Source organism: Pleurodeles waltl, chromosome 2_1 (genome assembly GCF_031143425.1).
Source record: "Pleurodeles waltl isolate 20211129_DDA chromosome 2_1, aPleWal1.hap1.20221129, whole genome shotgun sequence".
Taxonomy (NCBI): Eukaryota; Metazoa; Chordata; class Amphibia; order Caudata; family Salamandridae; genus Pleurodeles; species Pleurodeles waltl.
This window is the reverse complement of record NC_090438.1, coordinates 280,740,412-280,766,283: the sequence shown is the minus strand read 5'-3', so window position 1 is coordinate 280,766,283 and position 25,872 is coordinate 280,740,412. Positions and strand designations below refer to the sequence as shown.

Genomic DNA, 25,872 nt, shown 5'->3' with positions numbered 1-25,872 from the left:
AACCACGCATGTCTGAACCACGTACATGGGTGGTTAAGGTACAGAAGAAGGGAGTCGGAGTCGAGGCGGTAAAGGAGGAAGTAAGTTGGGCTGGGGCTGTTTTTTTTGGGGGGTGGGGGGCTCGGGTGATTAGGGGTTGGGGGAGGGGGGTCAGGGTTTACATTTAAGGGGTGGGTTGGGGTGTTTAGGTTTTAGGAGCAGGGTGGGGACCCGGGGTATTTTTAGTTTTTGGGGTGGGGGGCTGGGGGCGATTTAGGGCTTAGGGGGTGGGGGGGCCAGGGTTTAGGTTTAAGGGGTGGGTTGGGGTGTTTAGGTTTTAGGGGCGGGGGGAGACTCAGGGTATTTTTAGTTTTTGGGGTGGGGTGGGGTGGGGGGCTGAGATGATTAGGGTTTAGGGTGGTCAGGGTTTAGGTTTAAGGGGTGGGTTGGGGTGGTTTAGGTTTTAGGGGAGGGGGTTGGGGTTGTCGTAATTTTGGGGGTGGGGGTTGGGGTAGTTGTGGGGATGGGGGGGGTCGCAGTAATCTTTGGGGGTGCGGGAATAGGGGGTAAGCATGCTGGAACCGTGCTTGCTGATCAGTATTGCCTTTACCAGGAATGCGTTTACAACGGAAAATCGTTGTAAACGCATTCGTGGTAAAGGTATTAGTGATAAGAACAAGGTCATTGTTCCGATCTCGTTGTTGAGCCATGGGTGCTTGAAGCACTTGTGGTTCTGACATATAACCGTGTTATACAATTTTACCACTTATATAACTAATTAATTAGAAAATGTTTTCAATAATCCCAGACCAAAATCTATCTCCTCCTGACTCTACCATTTGTCATTTGTTGTACAGGATCATTAATTTTTAATTCAGTAATAGAGATTTTCAGTTTGATGGATAGTTTTTCTGAAAGCGTAGGTAATTGTAAATTACAAAGGAATCTTGAAATTTCTGTTTACACCACTTCTAGCTCAACCTCACTTTCCTAATAAATGGAACAGTAACGCTGTAGAAATACTTCCCTATTTCATTGTTGTTGCTAATTGATTGATTTGAAGCACAAACCATGATAGTAGCACTTTTGTAGGCTTATTCATATACCTTTCATCCTAAATTACTACCATTAACTATTTCTTTAAGTAAAATTTTCTAAGTTTGTTTTTTGCTTCTTTCCATCTCTGAAAACATGGTAGTGAATTATCTTCAGACAGGTTGTGTATGGCACAGTGTAGTTTTTCCTGAAGTAATGATTGTTGCTCTGTCTCTAGCTTACGTTCATGGCTATGTGACTACTCCGCAAGACCAGAAAGAAGTGTTGTTAACAAAAGTTATTTTCCAAAATTATGTTTTAGTGGTTAGAGACATTCTGGGGAAAAACACTACAACAAATATCTAATGTGGTAATGTAGACTATTGTGAACAATCTGTCAGAGCCCCTACTTCAGCCTTCCCAGCAAATCATGCTGCTGCTTGGGATCAGATGGGCCCTTTACAGTACGAATACCAAGGGTGGGTGACTGTGATAGTCCAAATGAGTAATGAGTATGCTGAGCTTGACTTAATCTAGGCAGTGCACAAGGGGAGTCATGGATGGAGATCAGATTCTGGCAGTCTTCTGGTTTGTTGTTCCTCAAACTTTCCAGCACATCAGCAATACTTCCCGATGGATCTCCAAGTGTCACCAATCCTCCATGCGCTTGTTGCACTTCACAGCAGGGAACCTGTAAGCCTGAAGCAGATGAAAAATCCTTGAGAAAGGAAGCGCAAGAAGTATCAATTATCACATGCCAGGGCACCAGGCTTGTATCTGCATCTGCGTGTATGTCAGTGCTATGCAGCGCCCACAAGTAGGAGACAAGAGAGTTGACTGAGTAGATCTGAATAGGAAGACGAAAAACCTGTTGCAAAAGGGAAGACTGGGGGAGGAGAGCCCGGAGTGGCGTTTGTCAGGAATCCAGGAGTCAGTCCACACCTGGGCCTTGGAGGGGTCACAGTCTCGTGCCAAGCACCAACAGGGACTGTGCCCTCCACCAAGCCCACCCTGTCAAAGCCACTCTGTGCAGTGGTTCCCAGCTCATCTTTGCTGCCACCTTATGATTTTGGCTCTTCGCTGGGAGACTGTGAAGGGAGCCAGAATCGTGTGACACAGTGGAACCGTGCGAGTAGACAGGTCTGGATTGGTGTGGCAGACAAGAGCTTAGCTGAGCAGTAAAAGTAGCAAGCTGCAGCCTTTGCTGCCTGTGTCAAGTAGTCCACAATACAGGCCATGCTCGAGACGGCCATGGTGGCATCTATCTCAAGCCCTAGGCAGCAGAGATGGACATTCTCCTCTGCTTAAAAGTCTTGCAAAATACTTTAGTTAAACTTTTATTATCCTCAGTCAAGCCTCTTTCAAAATATAACTCTCCAAGTAGCAGGAATGCCTCAAAATCTTAACCATGCTTCCATACAAAATGTACATCAACCTCTATACAATGGAAATGTTGTTTTTAAAAACAAAGCTAAAATTAGCAACAGAAAACTAAATTAGCAAGTCCATCTCTTTCAGAACAAAAACATACCTTTTTTTTTTAGCAATCTTGACTTGTGATTTAGTCATTGATTTTGAGAAACAGTAAAACAATATTAACTTTGCTAAAATAAGTACTCTAATCAAAACAATTAAAACGTGTAAAAAAAGAAATCATTCGCCAATGATTACTTCAAAAGCCTTTGCCAGTGAATAAACTCCGTAAACTAATCAGCATAAATATTCTGCTATATATTTGTCCGTTCGATTGAACCGATTTTCTTCTACCCCTCGCACATGCCGCTTTTAAAACAAGGCAGATATATAAAGTGTCTCTGGCTATTGTAAAACAATTGCACATTTTACAATGACCACACAATCTCGTAAAAGCTTTAAGAAAAGCAATTTGATGGAACGTGTGCAGAATTTCACATTCGCATTTTGGTTTGATGTATGTGGGAAGCCGCATCGCTGCCCAGTAATTAGGTGCCCATTCTAATTGCGGTAGAATAGATGCTTAATGTATCCTAAATCCCGGGACAGTTATACGAGATACAAGTAAACTCGAGACGCGTGGACGTCATTTAGCGGTCACCAGGGGTCCCTTTGATACGCCTGGCACTGCATTTGCGACCCCTGGCCTCAAAGGTGGCAAATTCAGTGCCAAAAACACTGTGGCAGTTTTTTCAATTTTTATTACACTAATAGTGAATACAAAATATATTATTCACTATTAAAAATTATGTATTAAAATGGTGTGCATTTAGCTTGAATATATGCCCTTCCATGGCAGCTGAGGTAAGTAAAAATGTTTTTAAATGTATGTTGTGTGCGTGCTTGCAGGTGAGTGTATTTATGTGAGAGCGTGTGTATGCACGCGTGAATGTGTGGAATGTGTGTATGTGTGTGTGAGAGTGAGAGTGGAAGTCAAGGGGCGTGTGATGTCACTTCAGCCGCCATGGCATTTTAGGTGAATTGACGGTTGTGCTAGAGAACCGTGATTTCTTGAAGATCAATGTATTTGAATGTATGGAAGAACCAGGTTATTGGAGCCCAGCCGGCTGCACCCCAGCTCTCAGTTCGCATCTCTGGGCTGACTTCTTTCAGATCCCCCACACATTTCTAACCTCCAAAACATTCCATACATGCCACACTACACATTCTGCAGTCTCTAACGCCACAGTCTTAAACGGCCAGCTCCACGCACCTCATGCCTTTGAAAATAAATGAAATTAACAATGAAAAGAGAGAAATGATAAGGAGGGTAACACATTACGAAATTGAAGCATTCCCTATGGAGAAACTGAACAACATCATAGAAGAGTATAAAGACGAAAGGCTCTATGTAACATTTTATAGACAACATTAAAAAATAATATAGGGCTAGATGTGCGAAGCGAAGCCTTTGTGCAGTTACAAATGGTCCAATTTGCAAAATTAAGTCATGCCCGAATGCAAAATGACTTTTTCTAATGTATCGAACCCAACTTGAGATTCAGTAAAACATTACCGAATCGCAGTTTGGGTTTGCAACCTAATAATAATTCAGTATTTGGAAGGGGTGTGTCTAGGGCGTCCAGTCCAAATACCAAACTGTAGTGGTATGTACTAATGTTTTGCAACCAACATGCGTTTGTAAAAAACTTGTACTTTACCACCAAATCAGAGTTGGTGGTAACCCATTCACAAATGGGAAGGGGTCCCTTTGTGACCACTGCCTACTTCTTTAAAGAAAAATAAAAAATAACATTTCATTTTTATTCTTAAATGCATCCAGTTTTCCTTTAAGGAAAATGGTCTGCATTAAAAAAAAAATGCTGTTTTTAAAAGTTATCAGACATGGTGATCTGCTGAACCCAGCAGGCCACTATTCCTTTAATGGGAGCGAATACTAATGGGTCACAAATTGTGAGTTACCTCATTAATATTTATGAGGTAGGTCGAACTGCGACCACTACCAATCAGTAATTTGTAAAACAACCTATTAGTACAAAGGTCACTTTCCAAATTACCACACTGGTCACAAAAATACTGGTCTCAAAAGGTGACCGGTTTTATGTACATCTAGCCAATAAAGTCTTTAACCCCTGCGCTGCCAGGCCTTTTCCCCCTCAGGTGCCAGGCCTTTTTTTTGGCTATTTGAGGCAGTTCGCACTTAGGCCCTCATAACTTTTTGTACACATAAGCTACCCATGCCAAATTTGCATGCTTTTTTTCCCAACATCCTAGGGATTCTAGAGGTACTCAGAGGTTTTGGGTTCCCCTGAAGGAGACCAAGAAAGTTTGTTTTTTTTAAAGAAAAAAGGGGAAAAAGGGCTGCAGAAGAAGGCTTGTGGTTCTTTCCCTGAATATGGCATCAACAAAGGGCTTGTAGTGCTAAAATCACCATCTTCCCAGCTTTCAGGAACTGGCAGACTTGAATCAGAAAACCCAATTTTTCAACACAATTTTGGCATTTTACTGGGACATACCCCATTTTTACTATTATTTGTGCTTTCAGCCTCCTTCCAGTTAGTGACAGGAATGGGTGTGAAACCAATGCTGGATCCTGGAAAGCTAAACATTTCTGAAAGGTAGACAAAATTCTGAATTCAGCAAGGGGTAATTTGTGTAGATCCTACAAGGGTTTCCTACAGAAAATAACAGCTGAAATGAAAAAATATTGAAATTGAGGTAAACAAACAGCCATTTTTCTCCACATTTTACTCTGTAACTTTTTCCCGCGATGTTAGATTTTTGAAAGCAATATACCGTTACGTCTGCGGGACTCTTCTGGTTGCGGGGATACATAGGGCTTGTAGGTTCATCAAGAACCCTAGGTACCTAGAGCCAATAAATGAGCTGCACCTTGCAGTGGGTTTTCATTCTATACCGGGTATACAGCAATTCATTTGCTGAAATATAAAGAGTGAAAAGTAGGTATCAAGAAAATCTTTGTATTTCCAAAATGGGCTCAAGATAAGGTGTTGAGAAGCAGTGGTTATTTGCACATCTCTGAATTCCGGGGTGCCTATACTAGCATGTGAATTACAGGGCATTTCTCAAATAGACGTCTTTTTTACACACTGTCTTAACATTTGGAAGGAACAAAGATAGAGAAAGAAAAGAGGCAATAACACTTGTTTTGCTATTCTGTGTTCCCCCCAAGTCTCCCGTTAAAAATGGTACCTCACTTGCGTGGGTAGGCCTAATGCTCGCAACAGGAAATGCAACATGGACACATCATATTTTTACATTGAAATCAGACGTGTTTTTTGCAAAGTGCGTAGCTGTAGATTTTGGCCTCTAGCTCAGCTGGCACCTAGGGAAACCTACCAAACCTGCACATTTTGTAAAACTAGACACCTAGGGGAATCCAAGATGGGGTGACTTGTAGGGCTCTCACCAGGTTCTGTTACCCAGAATCCTCTGCAAACCTCAACATTTTGGCCAAAAATACACTTTTTCCTCACATTTCAGTGACAGAAAGTTCTGGAATCTAAGAGGAGCCACGAATTTCCTTCCACCCAGTATTTCCCCAAGCCTCCCGATACAAAATGGCACCTCACTTGTGTGGGTAGGCCTAGTGCTCGGAACAGGGGGGGGTGGCACCTGTGTTTTTGGTCCTGGGCTCAGCAGCCATCTAGGGAAACCTACCAAACCCAGACATTTCTGAAAACTAGACACCCAAGGGAGTCCAGGGAGGTGTGACTTGCGTGGATCCCCCAAGGTTTTCTTACTCAGCATCCTCAGCAAACCTCAAATTTAGATAACAAAATCACATTTTCCCCAATTTCTGTGTGGGATTACCGCACTGGGACACATTTCCTACCACCGAACGGTTCCCTCAGTCTCCCGGTAAAAATGATACCTCACTTGTGTAGGTGGGCCAAGTGCCTGTGACAGGGAAGAGCCAAACACATGTCGAAATTTAGGGGGAACCAAAGAGGGTTCAAAAGGGCAGTTTGAAGAAAAAACATTTTTAGGCTGACAAGTGCAGCAGAATTTTTATAGGTATAGATGAGACAATGTTGGGTGGTAGGAATTTTGTGGATTCCTGCAGATTCTGGAAGGTTCCATCACAAAAAAAAATGTGGGAAAAATGTGTGATTTTCAGCAAAGTTGGAGGTTTGTATGGCATTGTGGGTAAGAAAATGGTGCGGGGTGCATGTGAAGCACACCACCCTGGAATCAACCAGATGTTTAGTTTTCAGATGTGTCTAGGTCTTGTGGATTTTTCTACATGGCAGTGTCCCAAAGTCAAAAAAGTGCATCCCTCACCATTCCAAGTGGGACGATTTTGAGAGTTACCAAGCTTTCATCTTTCATGACCCAAATGTAAAACTAAAACTCAAAATAATAAAATTTCCTCTTGCTTGTCACGGGATAAGATGTTTTAGTGTGCGGGGAAACTGTTACCCCCTTCAGTTGGGGTGGGGGCATAACCAGGCTCATACTGGTTGGTAACCACCACCCTACTATTTTTTTGTTTTTGTTTAATTCCCAGGCATCTATTAGACTTTCTGCCCGCCCCCGGGTTGTGGATCGGGGGTGATTGCCTAAATACTATTTGTTCCCCGGGGGAGCGACCCTTGCCTAAGGGGTCGCTCCCCATACATAAAAACATAAAGTATATAAAAAAAATATATATATCCCTGGTGTCTAGAGGTTTCTGCTGCCCTCCCCGGGGGCAGATCGGCCTAAGTTATAATAGGCCGATCTGCCTCCGGGGGGGGGGGCAGAAGAGGCCTAAAAATATTTTGACCCTCCCCCCCTTGGGAGCGGCCCTTGCCCAAGGAGCCGCTCTCCTTAGGCTAAAGCATAAAAAAATTCCCTGGGGTCAAGTGGCTTCTGCCCTCACCCTTGGGGCCACCCTGGGAAGAGGCCCTTGCCCCAGGGCGGCGCCCCTAATGCGTAAGTATAAAAAAAAAAAAATCCCTGGTGTCTAGTGATCGGCCTAATTATATGAGGCCGATCTGCCCCAGGGGGCAGAAATGGCCTAAAAATAATTTGGCCCCCGGGGAGCGACCCTTGCCTGAGGGGTCGCTCCCCACATATAAATAAAAAAAAATGTATCCCTGGTGTCCAGGGGTTTTCAGCCCCCCCCCGGGGGGCAGATCGGCCTAATTATATTAGGCTGATGGCCTAAAAATAATTTGGACCCCTGGGGAACATCCCTTGCCCAAGGCGCCGCTCCCCTTATGCACAAGTATGATAAAAAAAAGCCCTGTTATCTAGTGGTTTCTGCCCCACCTGGGGGCAGATCAGCCTAATTATAGTACGCCAATCTGCCCCCGAGGGGGGCAGAAATGGCCTAAAAATTATGTGGCCCCCTGGGGAGCGTCCCTTGCCCAAGGGGCCGCTCCCCTTATGAGCAGTATGATAAAAAAAGCCCTGGTGTCGAGTGGTTTCTGCCCCCCCTGGGGGCAGATCGGACTAATTATAGTAGGGCGATCTGCCCCGAAAGGGGGCAGAAATGGCCTAAAAATGATTTGGCCCCCTGGGGAGTGCCCCTTGCCCAAGGTGCTGCTCCCCCTATGCTTAAGTATGATAAAAAAAAAAGCCCTGGCGTCTAGTGGTTTCTGCCCCCGGGAGGGCAGAAATGGCCTAAAAATCATTTCGCTCCCCTTATTGAAATATACAAAAAAATAAAAATCCCTGGTGTCTAGTGGGCATTTCGTGATCGGGCAGCAGAAATGCTTTGAGAGACATGAAAGGAAAGGACTTTCCTTTCCTTTCATGTCTCTCCCGCCCCACCTCCCAGTCGGAAGATTACCAGCGTGATCCGAGGTGACCTCTGATGAGGTCAGCGAGCGATTTGCGCGCTGATGTCATCAGGCGTCTCATGGGTGGAAGGGGAAGCAATTCCCATTCCATCCCGGACTGGGGTGTGTGGGAGGGAGGCCCACGGGGGGAGTGCTAGCGCAACCCTCATGGGCCGGGTGCAGGACAAGTTGGTCTCATCCCAGGCACACGGGAAACGTGTGCCAGGACGAGACCAGCTCGCCCCATGCACCCAGGGGGTTAAACTTGTAACATTTTGTATACAACATCTTAGGATAATACAAAGTCATTGAGTCTCTTAGGTGAAATTCTACTTTTTGTCCAATTCCTCTTTATGGATTTCTCATCAAAGGCACTACTTGCCTTACATGAAGGCTCATTCCCAGATACATCCCTCAGCTTCTTTCTCCCATCAACAAGTGTTGCTGCACCATCATTCACAGATACATTCAACATCATTTTCCACCTTCCATTTCTGTGGGATACCACTATTAGCTCGACCAGATATTCCTAGATATAAAAAATCAGCACTCAATAAATCAATGGACTCAGAAATATGCCCAAAGTCAGAATCATTGCAAATCGTATTCTACTTCATTTCTATATCCTCCTTGCACTCACACAGCACCATTAAGTTTCTCAATCACCCTTAAAGGTTTAGACTATTTCCAAATCAGACCCTCACCTTTTCCACATAACTTTACATGAACCAATTGACCAAATTGAATCCCTCTAGAAGTGGTTTTGCCCCTCGATAGACACAATCTAAGTGACATCCCTTTTTATACTTACTGAATGTCTGTCAGGCCATCTCATAAGCAAAAGCTTCACAAGTACCCAAGGATCTAGAGATACCTGTTTTTCTCTTAAGACACCATGGTGCTAAAAATGATCCTGGTTGGTGCCCCCTGAGCATAATTACATAATTAGGAGTGACTCTATATGAAAGTAAAGTAGTCTGCAAAGCTCTCTTCCAGTTCATCCCTCCACCAACAGCCAACGTAATCACACTATTTGATTGTTCCACTAAAACACCTGTTTAAAAGTATTAATACATTATTCTGCTGCCACATTGGGGATTTCCGTAGACCACACAAAACAGTCATCCAAACCCCCCTATTTGGCATTTATCATGTAAACCAGAGGACTGGTCTAGGTTCCAGTATAATGCCCATCTCTTCCTGATGCGGCCAGCCTAGAAGTGTATCACCTTTATCAACCACCTAAACTTTCCCTCGGGTCCTGTGGCTTTGAACATCTGAATCACAACAAAAGTAACAGACTAAATTTACCTTACATTGTGCCCTTTCTCACTGTTTGGCCCCGGCCATTTTCAGTTCTACTTCTAGTGTTCTCTAAGGTATTCATTTTTTCCAATTACATTTATTACATCACTCGTTGCACAAATTATTCAAAATGTTTAATCGTCTTTGCTAAATCTGCAAAAACTGCTTCAACAGTTAAATTAGGATTGTCCCACAGTCTTTCTTGTATCATTTTGTTGTTTATTCTCATCAAAACTGGTCCCTTAATACAAGATCATAATTTATAATTGCAAATTGACAAGCTGCTGCTTAAGTCCTTAACACGGCTAAGTAGCTTCTGTGGTTTCACTTATCCTTTGGTTCTGCAAATACTATACCACATCTTAGGTCTAGTTATTTCATGGCACCGTCAAATCAATTTAAATCAGCTGAATTTTTTAATAGATGTAACAACTTAAATTGTTGTAAATCTTTGCCACCCAGAATGGTTTTAAGAAGCACTAACTTTCTGTTAGTGGGACAGTCATTACCATCCAGAGAGTCAATGTCAAGCCAAATGTTCCAATTGATCAAAGGTTTCCAGGAATTAGTAGGAAAAATGGAGGAATTTGAATTCCTGGCATTGCTTCTCTTGCGTTATTAGGAAAAAACAATAAGCTAAAAGAAAACAATGTATTTTTGGGAAAATAACAAATTTAAATAATGAAAATAGTCATCATGGTCAATCTCACCTTAGGAGTGGTTAGATATCCTAAACACTATCTGTGTAATAATGAATAATGAGCAGATGTTCCAAACACTATTTAAAATGTTAATGGTGTGTGTACTAGGCTTGTAAGGTTCTCAATCAAATTATTTGAAAAAGTAAAATGGTGCTTCCTGATGCGGAACTTATGTGCGTTCTAGCCCACCTTTGAGTCTATATCAGAACAACCAACTATTTGTTGGTAAAGTAGCACCTGCCTCAGTGGAACACTTACACGCCTCTGCTATGCGTTTATGTGTTCCAGCCCCCATTGGTCTTAAATATGGTGTCAGCAGTTAAGGTGCTCCTAGAGCTTGAATGCTCCAGTTTCCATCAGCTTCAAACGTGATATTGGCAGTCAATGTGGGGTGCAAGCGTGATGACACAAACTTGTCTTAAACTAAATAAAATTAGAGGCTAAGTGAAGTATGCCAAACAGTCAACCACTTACTGTCTCCAGGTGCAGAAATTCCTTTGCATTAGGTTCTTTCTTCATGTCATGTTACAGTTGTGTAGCCAATACATCTGTGTAAAATGGAGCTCCTTCTGTTCTGCACATGTGGAGTCCACCAGATCCTTGTCACTGTTACAAGAGAGATACTGTTATGACGGAGACGCTAGGAGCGGGCAGCAGTTACAAATAACTTGCATAGACCACAGTGCATTACGTTGCTTAAAGACCCAAAGGCTCCAAACCTGGGTCCCTTTTATTCATCTCTTTCCTCACTTCCGGATTCCACCAATAGAGTATCTTCGAGGCGGGGTCCGTCTCAGAGATACCCTTGGCTCTGCTCCTAAGGTACTTCTAGAATATTTTCCCTGCTTTGACAGAATAGTATCTTTGAATGAATTGATCTCGAATTTTATCATTAGCGTCTGGCAGGGTGCAGGTGCTGGCTGCTGTTCCTCTGTCTGGGTGAGAAGGACTGGGCCTACATCACTTAAACTCTGAGTGACTCCAAGGGCTTGCTAGCTACCCTCCTCATTCAAAATCTCAGGGACATAAAAGACTTCGAACCACCCTGCTCCTGCACCTGGAGTCTGTCAACTGTAAGTATGCTCAGCCAAGTGGTGCAATCCCAGTCCTTGAACCTAGGAAGTGAGCTTAGGGTATTTGCTCCAGCGGAACCAAGGCATGCTCTGCTGCAGGAGCAGAATTGATGCATCGCTGCACTTGCGTGAAACAGAACAGGGCCTTACCTTCAGAACTGCCAATGCAACGCTTTCCCTGTGCAAAGTCCTCACATCCCCGTCAATGACTCCTTTGAGGCCGATGCCAAAAGTCCACATTGCAGCCTTTGCATTCATCAGAACCAACACATCGCCTCGACTGCACAATGTATCCTCGACCATGGTCTTCATATTGCAAGCCCTGACACCTGAAACTTCGATGTTGACACAGCAGGAACTTGTATCCGAAATCCACTGCTTCTCGGAACTGACCCATCGCCACTGTGGTGTGGAGAATTACAATGCATTACCCCTACTGTGTGCTTCGGAACTGATGTAGCTCTCCACGTACCACACTTTTTTCACAGGGCCTAACTGGTTCCCTGTAGCCGACCCAAGCTCCATCGCGGTTGGCCTGAACGTTTAACTTTGTCCCGGTCCCCATGACAAGATATCCTCGATTGGCACTTATTGCTTCTAAGAGCTATATTACAGTTTAATATTTAAAAATCATAGCTCAAGTTCAACTTATTGGATTTTTGTTGTTTTTGTCTTGTTTTATTAAATCTACTCAGTGTTTCTAAACTGGCGTGGATTCATGTTGTGTGGTGTTTTCACCATTTTACTGTTTGAAGTGTTGCACAAATACTTTACAGACTGCCTATAAGTTAATCTTCACTGCTTTGTGCCAAGCTACCAGAGGGTGAGCAAAGTTTAGTTTAGGGTTTCCCTAACACCTACCCTGACTAGGATTGTGATTGCTGTTTGACTAAGGTTTTTCACCGCAGTCAACCAACAACCCAATTTCTAACATCTTCCATCCGCATTCTCCCAGTTATCATTATGTTGTTCACTGTTACATGATACAAATCTATGTTCCTTGTAAAGTGGTTAAAGCTGCAAAGAATGCTGTAGGGCTATTAGTTGTGTGGGCTACATATGTAATAGGTCCACATTTATCTTTACTGGGAACCAAGCACTCCATTGTAGAAATTGACTATTTCTGAGTAGTGAAGCAGAGCAGTCAAAGCTTACACAGGGGAGGTGGTATGGGCTGGTAATCACCATTCGCTGGCACACAATAATAGCACTCAATAAATGATTGTCCAGCCAGTACTTTATCTTTAGAAAAGGGAGAAGTTCATTTATTACACACATACTACTAAATACTATGCAGCAATTCAAATATAAACATACACAGGTAGATGGAAAACACCATAGATGACATTTCCCAAGCACCTTTGACCCCCTAAACAGGTCAAGCAAACATATAAGGTAAGCTGATCGGCTTGCCCAAAGTGTTAAAGACATAATTGCAATCATCAATAAGACTAATGGGCACTGTCAACGTGATTATAACAAAAAAGCATTTAAAATTAGCAAAACATGCTGAGTAATTTTTTTAACATTTTCAACTGTGAAAATTCAATAATAAAAACAGCCACCAGAGGACATCACATTTAGATTACATTACCATAGACATACACCTTCAGCACATGTACCTCTTTAAACACTTTCAGGTCACAGTATTTGCAACCAAAAAAGTAATCCCCAAGATTGCACTGCACTCCTAACTTTGCCGCAAAGGTCCAGCCTGGGGAGTGCTTTGAAAACATTAGAGAAAGTTCAGGGGGGTCCTTGTTTCAAGGACCCTGCAAACATAGGGTGAGTAATCTTAAAAATACTCTCTAGGGGGAGCTGCTGCACTCCTGCAGCCCCCATGCTTCTTTGATATAATTGATGGTGTCCCTGTCCTTCAGGGGCCACCACAAGATTACAAAAACATTTAACTAAGGAAGCCCTGCAGGGCATTATGGGGAGCTCGAGCCAGGGACAGTAAATATTTTAATATCAGCTCTTCCGCTGTGTTGGGGAGAACCACAAAGCTAATTGGGAGCCGGCAGCTTCTCTCTCCCTGTGCGCGCCTGCGTCATGGATCTCCTTTTGCTCCTGTGGGTAGGTTCCCCTTTCTCGTAGTGGCTGCCCTCTCCCTCAGACATAGGCATGCAGAGGTGGGCAGACCCACCACTACTGGATGGGCACAACGGCACTCCCCTATCATGGTTTACCCTCTGTTTGTCAAGGATGGGGCCCCAGGCTCCCTCCCTGGTAAATACACCAGGGATAAGGTTCCTAGGTGATAGAGAGAGTCCGTGGAAAGGGCCCAAGGGACGCCCCCGGAGTGAATTGAAAAATGGGTGGCAGATCTTTTATCCTTTATGGGCTAAAAGATCAAAGTTTACCAAATTCTAAAATGACATAATTCGGGCCCGGTCGGGGCAATTGTGATGACCCTGGGCTCATTTTACTCCTGGTGGCAAGCTCTAACCATCAGGGGCAGTTGCAGCAGTCCTCCTCACCTCCAAAGTGGTGCATTCCTCAGGGACGTGGTTCTTCTGGCTCCAGGAGCCAGCCTTCCTCCTGGTCTCTATCTCTGGGTGCAGAGGTCCAGGCCTTTCCTCCAGCTGACCCTCTGGAAGTGTAAGGGGCCAGGCTCACTGGCCCTTAGTGAGACCCACTGGCCCTGCAGTCAGCTGTGCAGAGTCCTTAGTCCTTTGTGAGCATCAGGGGTTCTTCCTTCCTGTTGTATCTGGCAGCCCCAGGGTCGAGCAGCAAAGCACAGAGAAATCTCCAATCAAGAGAGTGTCTCCTTCTTGTGCAAGAGTTTTTAGAGTAGTGAAAGGTTCCAGAAGCAAACCTAAGGTCCTACATCACCTCTCCCCCATCTCAACCCTCCGGCACAGATTGCTAGGACCATTCAAAGTTTCATAATCTAGGAGTTACTAGTCACATCTCCCCTGGGGCCTCAGCTATGCCCCTTGCTAAAATCAGTGCCAGAGCCACCCTGACTAAATTGTCAAAGGGTAGCCCCCTCCTGTGTTGGCTCCAGAGGTCTGGGCTCTCTCCTTTTTTTAAGCCCAACCCTGGTACAGTGTGACAGCTGATTGATGGATGCAGATCCTTCTGTCCCATCCCCTTCCTCCTCAGGGGCTGGGTGAAGCAATGTTAATTGCTCATTTACTGTGGGGATGCCTTTGTTCCTCTACTGGAGAGAAATGTAATTAACCTGGCACAGCAGGGTCACAAATGGTCTGGCTCTGATCATGAGCTAAGCCAGAGAAATGTGACAATTCTGGACGACACATAAATTGTACAGCTATTTTTGATACTTGCAGAATTGATTTGCTCGCACAGGCTACACCCCAATTCGATATGTCACTGGTCTCCATAGGCCAAAGGGAAGCAAAACTGCACTCTAAGGTAGTTTTCTTCCTATGTGAATATTAGAGTGTCACTACACACAAAACAGTAAATCACACTGACATTATGAGGCCTACTCCAGGTCAATATCTAATCCTGCAGAGTCCCCACTGTGCCTGGCTATATGTGCAGAGTTGCAGGGATGCTGAACGACGGTTGTCTCCCACATGCAGTCGATACGCATGTGTACGTGTGTTCATGTACACACACTAGCCCCTTACCCTTGCTGCATCATAGTGGCCTTATCCTAAATGGCAGACACTAGTGGTAAACACCCTCATTCCACTTGGGTGACACACATGTAGTGAGACTCACCCACAGTAAAAAGTTCAAAACCAGGTGAACTAAACAGCAAAAAAGCCAGGCGTTCTGAATGAGCAGAACACAGGTGCAATGCAGTTGGTGCAGTTGTGCTATATAAAATGTCAATTGAATACATCAATAAATAAGTAAAGCTGTTTGCACCAACAGAACTAGTCTCCAAGTAAATTACATCAGGCCACAAGAGTTTGTAGACCAGAAATGACCACAAGTCTTTGTAGCCAGAGATGTCAGAACACAGTGGACATATGCAAACCAAGGGATGTCTTTTGTTCTTGTCATATTTAAAACATCTGTAAGTGCCCACCTATGGGGCTCAATATCATCAGCAGATCAAGTCTAGATCCACTGTTTAACTGGTTTAATGTCACGTGCAACAGAAAAATAAATGTACTTAAAGGGATTTCAACAACCATTTCACTAAGACTGTTTTCATTGTTAAATAATCTTGTGACATTCACATAGACCCCCAGGTTTCTAAGGCATACAAGTCTAAGGATGTTGTACACATCGCTAATAGGAGAATTTAAACCATCTGTAAACGTGGCATGGCCATGTCACAATTTGACTACTGCAATGGACCCTACACACAGTACAGGTGTTAAAGATACTACAACAGGTTCACAACCAACTAGCCTATGCCATCTTTGGCATAAGTCATTGACGTCACACCATCTCAACACAGAAGACATCATACTGGCTACCAGAGAAGCAAGACATCGATTTTAGGATTACATTCCTTGGTAAGAGTGCAATCCACAGACCGGTGCACAGCTGTAAATGATGTGGGTGCAGAGCTCTTTACCAAAATGCCTCCTCTGTACATAACTAACACCACCTATCCTCCTTCCACTCACACAGCACCATTAAGTTTCTCAATCACCATTAAAGGTTTAGACTATTTCCAAATCAGACCCTCACCTTTTCCACATAACTTTACATGAACCAATTGACCAAATTGAATCCCTCTAGAAGTGGTTTTGCCCCTCGATAGACACAATCTAAGTGACATCCCTTTTTATACTTACTGAATGTCTGTCAGGCCATCTCATAAACAAAAGCTTCACAAGTACCCAAGGATCTAGAGATACCTGTTTTTCTCTTAAGACACAATAGTGTTAAAAATGATCCTGGTTGGTGCCCCCTGAGCATAATTACATAATTAGGAGTGACTCTATATGAAAGTAAAGTAGTCTGCAAAGCTTTCTTCCAGTTCATCCCTCCACCAACAGCCAATTTAATCACACTATTTGATTGTTCCACTAAAACACCTGTTTAAAAGTATTAATACATTATTCTGCTGCCACATTGGGGATTTCCGTAGACCACTCAAAACAGTCATCCAAACCCCCCTATTTGGCATTTATCATGTAAACCAGAGGACTGGTCTAGGTTCCAGTATAATGCCCATCTCTTCCTGATGCAGCCAGCCTAGAAGTGTATCACCTTTATCAACGACCTAAACTTTCCCTCGGGTCCTGTGGCTTTGAACATCTGATTCACAACAAAAGTAACAGACTAAATTTACCTTACATTGTGCCCTTTCTCACTGTTTGGCCCCGGCCATTTTCAGGTCTACTTCTAGTGTTCTCTAAGGTATTCATTTTTTCCAATTACATTTATTACATCACTCGTTGCACAAATTATTCAAAATGTTTAATCGTTTTTGCTAAATCTGCAAAAACTGCTTCAACAGTTAAATTAGGATTGTCCCACAGTCTTTCTTGTATCATTTTGTTGTTTATTCTCATCAAAACTGGTCCCTTAATACAATATCATAATTTATAATTGCAAATTGACAAGCTGCTGCTTAAGTCCTTAACACGGCTAAGTAGCTTCTGTGGTTTCACTTATCCTTTGGTTCTGCAAATACTATACCACATCTTAGGTCTAGTTATTTCATGGCACCATCAAATCAATTTAAATCAGCTCAATTTTTTAATAGATGTAACAACTTAAATTGTTGTAAGTCTTTGCCACCCAGAATGGTTTTAAGAAGCACTAACTTTCTGTTAGTGGGACAGTCATTACCATCCAGAGAGTCAATGTCAAGCCAAATGTTCCGATTGATCAAAGGTTTCCAGGAATTAGTAGGAAAAATGGAGGAATTTGAATTCCTGGCATTGCTTCTCTTGCGTTATTAGGAAAAAACAATAAGCTAAAAGAAAACAATGTATTTTTTGGAAAATAACAAATTTAAATAATGAAAATAGTCATCATGGTCAATCTCACCTTAGGAGTGGTTAGATATCCTAAACACTGTCTGTGTAGTAATGAATAATGAGCAGATGTTCCAAACACTATTTCAAATGTTAATGGTTTGTGTACCAGGCTCGTAAGGTTCTCAATCAAATTATTTGAAAAAGTAAAATGGTGCTTCCTGATGCGGAACTTATGTGCGTTCTAGCCCGCCTTTGAGTCTATATCAGAACAGCCTCCGTATTTGTTGGTAAAGTAGCACCTGCCTCAGTGGAACACTTACACGCCTCTGCTATGCGTTTATGTGTTCCTGCCCCCAGTGGTCTTAAATATGGTGTCAGCAGTTGAGGTGCTCCTAGAGCTTGAACTTTACAGCTTGAATGCTCCAGTTTCCATCAGCTTCAAACGTGATATTGGCAGTCAATGTGGGGTGCAAGCGTGATGACACAAACTTGTCTTAAACTAAATAAAATTAGAGGCTAAGTGAAGTACGCCAAACAGTCAACCACTTACTGTCTCCAGGTGCAGAAATTCCTTTGCATTAGGTTCTTTCTTCATGTCATGTTACAGTTGTGTAGCCAATACATCTGTGTAAAATGGAGCTCCCTCTGTTCTGCACATGTGGAGTCCACCAGATCCTTGTCACTGTTACAAGAGAGATACTGTTATGACGGAGACGCTAGGAGCGGGCAGCAGTTACAAATAACTTGCATAGACCACAGTGCGTTACGTTGCTTAAAGACCCAAAGGCTCCAAACCTGGGTCCCTTTTATTCACCTCTTTCCTCACTTCCGGATTCCACCAATAGAGTATCTTCGAGGCGGGGTCCGTCTCAGAGATACCCTTAGCTCTGCTCCTTAGGTACTACTAGAATGTTTTCCCTGCTTTGACAGAATAGCATCTTTGAATGAATTGATCTCGAATTTTATCATTAGCGTCTGGCAGGGTGCAGGTGCTGGCTGCTGTTCCCCTGTCTGGGTGAGAAGGACTGGGCCTACATCACTTAAACTCTGAGTGACTCCAGGGCTTGCTAGCTACCCTCCTCATTCAAAATCTCAGGGACATAAAAGACTTCGAACCACCCTGCTCCTGCACCTGGACTCTGTCAACTGTAAGTATGCTCAGCCAAGTGGTGCCATCCCAGTCCTTGACCCTAGGAAGTGAGCCTAGGGTATTTGCTCCAGCGGAACCAAGGCATCCTCTGCTGCAGGAGCAGAATTGATGCATCGCTGCTCTTGCTTGAAACAGAACAGGGCCTTATCTTCAGAACTGCCAATGCAACGCTTTCCCTGTGCAAAGTCCTCACATCCCCGTCAATGACTCCTTTGAGGCCGATGCCAAAAGTCCACATTGCAGCTTTTGCATTCATCGGAACCAACACATCGCCTCGACTGCACAATGTATCCTCGACCATGGTCTTCATATTGCAAGCCCTGACACCTGAAACTTCGATGTTGACACAGCAGGAACTTGTATCCGAAATCCACTGCTTCTCTGAACTGACCCATCGCCACTGTGGTGTGGAGAATTACAATGCATCACCCCTACTGTGTGCTTCGGAACTGATGTAGTTCTCCACGTACCACACTTTTTTCACAGGGCCTAACTGGTTCCCTGTAGCCGACCCAAGCTCCATCGCGGTTGGCCTGAACGTTTAACTTTGTCCCGGTCCCCCATGACAAGATATCCTCGATTGGCACTTATTGCTTCTAAGAGCTATTTTACAGTTTAATATTAAAAAATCATAGCTCAAGTTCAACTTATTGGATTTTTGTTGTTTTTGTCTTGTTTTATTAAATCTACTCAATGTTTCTAAACTGGTGTTCATTCATGTTGTGTGGTGTTTGCACCATTTTACTGTTTGAAGTGTTGCACAAATACTTTACAGACTGCCTATAAGTTAATCTTCACTGCTTTGTGCCAAGCTACCAGAGGGTGAGCAAAGTTTAGTTTAGGGTTTCCCTGACACCTACCCTGACTAGGATTGTGATTGCTGTTTGACTAAGGTTTACACCGCAGTCAACCAACAACCCAATTTCTAACATCTTCCATCCGCATTCTCCCAGTTATCATTATGTTGTTCACTGTTACATGATACAAATCTATGTTCCTTGTAAAGTGGTTAAAGCTGCAAAGCATGCTGTAGGGCTATTAGTTGTGTGGACTACATATGTAATAGGTCCACATTTATCTTTACTGGGAACCACGCACTCCATTGTAGAAATTGACTATTTCTGAGTAGTGAAGCAGAGCAGTCAAAGCTTACACAGGGGAGGTGGTATGGGCTGGTAATCACCATTCGCTGGCACACAATAATAGCACTCACTAAATGATTGTCCAGCCAGTACTTTTTCTTTAGAAAAGGGAGAAGTTCATTTATTACACACATACTACTAAATACTATGCAGCAATTCAAATATAAACATACACAGGTAGATGGAAAACACCATAGATGACCTTTCCCAAGCACCTTTGACCCCCTAAACCGGTCATGCAAACATATAAGGTAAGCTGATTGGCTTGGCCAAAGTTTCAAGATGAACAAACAACACGTTAAAGACATAATTTTGTACATCAATGCAATCATCAATAATTATAAACTTGTGTAAATGCACTTATTAATGTCAATAAATCATATGCACTGTGACTAATGGGCACTGTCAACGTGGTTATAACGAAAAAGCATTTAAAATTAGCAAAACATGCTGAGTAATTTTTTTAACGTTTTCAACTGTGAAAATTCAGTAATAAAAACAGCCACCAGAGGACATCACATTTAGATTACATTACCATAGACATACACCTTCAGCACATGTACCTCTTTAAACACTTTCAGGTCACAGTATTTGCAACCAAAAAAGTAACCCCCAAGATTGCACTGCACTCCTAACTTTGCCGCAAAGGTCCAGCCTGGGGAGTGCTTTGAAAACATTAGAGAAAGTTCAGGGGGGTCCTTGTTTCAAGGACTCTGCAAACATAGGGTGATTAATTTTAAAAATACTCTCTAGGGGGAGCTGCTGCACTCCTGCAGCCCCCATGCTTCTTTGATATAATTGATGGTGTCCCTGTCCTTCAGGGGCCGCCACAAGATTACAAAAACATTTAACTAAGGAAGCCCTGCAGGGCATTATGGGGAGCTTGAGCCAGGGACAGTAAATATTTTAATATCAGCTCGTCCGCTGTGTTGGGGAGAACCACAAAGCTAATTGGGAGCCAGCAGCTTCTCTCTCCCTCTGCGTGCCTGCGTCATGGATCTCCTTTTGCTCCTGTGGGTAGGTTCCCCTTTCTCGTAGTGGCTGCCCTCTCCCTCAGACATAGGCATGCAGAGGTGGGCAGACCCACCACTACTGGATGGGCACAACGGCACTCCCCTATCATGGTTTACCCTCTGTTTGTCAAAGATGGGGCCCCAGGCTCCCTCCCTGGTAAATACACCAGGGATAAGGTTCCTAGGTGATAGAGAGAGTCCGTGGAAGGGGCCCAAGGGACGCCCCCGGAGTGAATTGAAAAATGGGTGGCAGATCTTTTATCCTTTATGGGCTAAAAGATCAAAGTTCACCAAATTCTAAAATGACATAACTCAGGCCCGGACGGGGCAATTGTGATGACCCTGGGCTCATTTTACTCCTGGTGGCAAGCTCTAACCATCAGGGGCAGTTGCAGCAGTCCTCCTCACCTCCAAAGTGGTGCATTCCTCAGGGACGTGGTTCTTCTGGCTCCAGGAGCCAGCCTTCCTCCTGGTCTCTATCTCTGGGTGCAGAGGTCCAGGCCTTTCCTCCAGCTGACCCTCTGGAAGTGTAAGGGGCCAGGCTCACTGGCCCTTAGTGAGACCCACTGGCCCTGCAGTCAGCTGTGCAGAGTCCTTAGTCCTATGTGAGCATCCGGGGTTCTTCCTTCCTGTTGTATCTGGCAGCCCCAGGGTCCAGCAGCAAAGCACAGAGAAATCTCCAATCAAGAGAGTGTCTCCTTCTTGTGCAAGAGTTTTTAGAGTAGTGAAAGGTTCCAGAAGCAAACCTAAGGTCCTACATCACCTCTCCCCCCATCTCAACCCCCCGGTACAAATTGCTAGGACCATTCAAAGTGTCATCATCTAGGAGTTACTAGTCACATCTCCCCTGGGGCCTCAGCTATGCCCCTTGCTAAAATCAGTGCCAGAGCCACCCTGACTAAATTGTCAAAGGGTAGCCCCCTCCTGTGTTGGCTCCAGAGGTCTGGGCTCTCTCCTTTTTTTAAGCCCAACCCTGGTACAGTGTGACAGCTGATTGATGGATGCAGATCCTTCTGCCCCATCCCCTTCCTCCTCAGGGGCTGGGTGAAGCAATGTTCATTGCTCATTTACTGTGGGGATGCCTGTGTTCCTCTACTGGAGAGAAATTTAATTAACCTGGCACAGCAGGGTCACAAATGGTCTGGCTCTGATCATGAGCTAAGCAAGAGAAATGTGACAATTCTGGACGACACATAAATTGTACAGCTATTTTTGATACTTGCAGAATTGATTTGCTCGCATAGGCTACACCCCAATTCAATATGTCACTGGTCTCCATAGCCCAAAGGGAAGCAAAACTGCACTCTAAGGCAGTTTTCTTCCTATGTGAATAATAGAGTGTCACTACACACAAAACAGTAAATCACACTGACATTATGAGGCCTTCTCCAGGTCAATATCTAATCCTGCAGAGTCCCCAGTGTGCCAGGCTATATGTGCAGAGTTGCAGGGACGCTGAACGACGGTTGTCTCCCACATGCAGTCGATACGCATGTGTACGTGTGTTCATGTACACACACTAGCCCCTTACCCTTGCTGCATCATAGTGGCCTTATCCTAAATGGCAGACACTAGTGGTAAACACCCTCATTCCACTTGGGTGACACACATGTAGTGAGACTCACCCACAGTAAAAAGTTCAAAACCAGGTGAACTAAACAGCAAAAAAGCCAGGCGTTCTGAATGAGCAGAACACAGGTGCAATGCAGTTGGTGCAGTTGTGCTATATAAAATGTCAATTGACTACATCAATAAATAAGTAAAGCTGTTTTCACCAACAGAACTAGTCTCCAAGTAAATTACATCAGGCCACAAGAGTTTGTAGACCAGAAATGACCACAAGTCTTTGTAGCCAGAGATGTCAGAACACAGTGGACATACGCAAACCAAGGAATGTCTTTTGCTTTTGTCATGTTTAAAACATCTGTAAGTGCCCACCTATGGGGCTCAATATCATCAGCAGATCAAGTCTAGATCCACTGTTTAACTGGTTTAATGTCACGTGCAACAGAAAAATAAATGTACTTAAAGGGATTTCAACAACCATTTCACTTAAACTGTTTTCATTGTTAAATAATCTCGTGACATTCACATAGACCCCCAGGTTTCTAAGGCATACAAGTCTAAGGATGTTGTACATGTCGCTAATAGGAGAATTTAAACCATCTGTAAACGTGGCATGGCCATGTCACAATTTGACTACTGCAATGGACCCTACACACAGTACAGGTGTTAAAGACACTACAACAGGTTCACAACCAACTAGCCTATGCCATCTTTGGCGTAAGTCATTGACGTCACACCATCTCAACACAGAAGACATCATACTGGCTACTAGAGAAGCAAGACATCGATTTTAGGATTACATTCCTTGGTAAGAGTGCAATCCATAGACCGGTGCACAGCTGTAAATGATGTGGGTGCAGAGCTCTTTACCACAATGCCTCCTCTGTACATAACTAACTCCCACACCACCTCAGGCTTGAATCAAACCAGATGGAGTTCATACGGGCTCTAAAGACCGTGCCCAGTCCCAGTATAAAATAAATTGTGTCCATTGGGGAAAGAGGATGTTGCATCACGTATTACATCAATCTCAACGGCTTGCTTACATCATTTGTTTCGATGATTATACAGCCCATTTGAGCTTTTGTGAATATAGTGAATCTAAAATGTAATTATTTAGTATTACTGAAGCACTGTGATTAATTAATGAATTATTTGTTGAGCTTTTGGTTATTGTCAATGTAATTATATTACTGATTCCAGTAAGCGCTCCACGTCTGAAGTTGGTACAAGGTGAAATGATGCATAGGACTGAAACGTCGACAATATCGACTAACTTGAGACAATTTATGGGAATTCCTTAAAGTATTTTCAATGCATCTGTTGCGTGTAGCTGTCCAACAGTAATCTTAGTACATTTCTGATTGTGTCTTTTGTTATATACAGTTGTGCTGCATGACTTTAAATAGGCTATGTTAGGTACTATTGTGTTCTCATTGACGTAATGTATACTAATTTGTCTGCTGACCGAAGGAGTGGTTCGGTAGAATAGTTTTATTTAATTATTTTATTATTTACATACACCATTACTGCCACACGACAAGTTAAGCTTTTAAAAAAGAGTGAACATTGTACCATGAATTTTATGGCACGACCGGAGGCTCACATTATGCATTTTCTTTTCTTGTTTATTAAATAGCAGCAGGCAAGAAAAAACAACAACTCCCAGAAGGCCAAACGAAAACAGGCCAATGGGAGGCAAACAGTAGTTCGAAGAGTCCACCAATCACAGGGCATTAAACCTCTAAATACGTATCTTGACTGTGAACAGCCCTCTTTTCTTGCTGCTCGCAGTCAAGATAAGTATTTCACATTTCTGCCTGTTTTTTCTTTATTCGTATATTTCACTGTTAATGTGTCTCTTTATTATACTTCATGTTTTCTAAGTGCGAAACATTGCTCTTGCTGCCTATTTATGTCTAGTTGGCTCGTAGCCGCATATATCCACCTTAGCACGTCTCCTCTCGCGCGCGCGTCATCTGTTTCCTCACCGGCATTCTAAACTGCTGTTTCTCTCAGCGCGACTTCATTTCGTGTCGGCGCTTGACAGAAACGGCAGTTTGGTGCCTATTCTCCATGTTTTGGGACGTTTTCATCATACCTGCTTGCTTCCTCGTCCCGTCTTTTTCTCTCTCTACCGGGTTGTGCCTTTTTTCTCCGCCCATTGGCAGAGCCAAGTTAGTTTCTGCTACAGTTAAAGGGACATTAACCCTCTATGGTATTTCCTTGATATTAATGCCTGTTTAATTGATTTCTAATGGAAATGGAGGGCTCTTTGAGTAAGAATGGCTTGGAGGAGGATGAACAAATTAATGAACAACTGAGTGATTTCATTCAATGTTCTGAAGAGCAAGCTGTGTCAACTTCTATTAATAAATTATCAAAAAATTTGGAAAATTCTATATTAAGCTTGGTTTCCAAGACGATTTTGGCCCAATCTGCGGGCGAAAGCAGAAAACGCCCTATTTCAAAAAGAGTTTCTAAAAAGGCGTTGGTTAGTGAGGTTACCTCACAAAAGACAGAGGTTGCAGCTCCTCACAAGGCTCCTTCTAAGGAGGGTTCTAATATTTGACATTCTAAATCGTCTCTCAAGTGCGCTAAAAAATCCAAGCATATTACTGCGCCTATTGTGATTTCCAGTATTTTGGATACTGATGATGATGATACAGATTCCGTCTCTGATGTAAATAATTCAGATGATGATGACTCTGTATTTTCTCCTCCTCCAAAGAAAGCAAAGATGACGGCGCAAGAGGCTAGCCAACCTCTGGTAATATCGGATGCGGAAGGGGTTCCTATGTTCAACCCAAATGATATTCATCACCCTAATTCTACAGAATGGTTCCCTGCGGATCATGTGGGTGATTATGTGGCATCTAAACTATGCACATCTTTGGACAAACAAACCAGAGCCAAACTCAGTTCCGAATGCCCTCGCTCTTCTTTATCATCCAAGATTACATCCACCCCAGCTATTGACCCTTCCCTCATTACCTTTTTTACCAAGTTCGGTAAAGATCCACGTAAAGGCATGGACAAGGCCTGGTCCACATGTCAGGACAAGCTTTTGGATGTGGTGGGTCCTCTCACCCGCATTTTTGATTTGGCTGAAGCTGCCCGTCTGGACAATTGTCCCATTGATCCAGTGGACTTACCTTTATGGGTTCAGAGATCCTTTTGTCTACTAGGCAGTACCAATGTTGCAATTACCCATGAACAAAGGAAAGGCCTCCTTCTCAAATTGGATCCAAAATTGGTCAATCTGGTGTAGGAGGCTGGACTGGCTTGCAGTGGGTACCAAGGGGTACTTACACCTTGCACCAGGCCCAGGTATCCCTTATTAGTGTAGAGGGGTGTCTAGCAGCTTAGGCTGATAGAAAAGGTAGCTTAGCAGAGCAGCTTAGGCTGAACTAGGAGACGAGTGAAGCTCCTACAGTACCACTAGTGTCATATGCATAATATCATAAGAAAACACAATACACAGATATACTAAAAATAAAGGTACTTTATTTTTATGACAATATGCCAAAAGTATCTCAGTGAGTACCCTCAGTATGAGGATAGCAAATATACACAAGATATATGTACACAATACCAAAATATGCAGTAATAGCAATAGAAAACAGTGCAAACAATGTATAGTCACAATAGAATGCAATGGGGGCACATAGGGATAGGGGCAACACAAACCATATACTCTAGAAGTGGAATGCGAACCACGAATGGACCCCAAACCTATGTGACCTTGTAGAGGGTCGCTGGGACTGTAAGAAAACAGTGAGGGTTAGAAAAATAGCCCACCCCAAGACCCTGAAAAGTGG

The 25,872-nt window shown here is 43.5% G+C and overlaps 1 protein-coding gene across 1 annotated transcript in view; it reads left to right on the top strand.

Annotated features, from left to right (window-relative positions):
- Positions 1-25,872, top strand: part of BRS3 (bombesin receptor subtype 3) — a 160,425-nt gene that overhangs the window by 13,915 nt on the left and 120,638 nt on the right. The gene's annotated exons all lie outside the window — the stretch shown is intronic.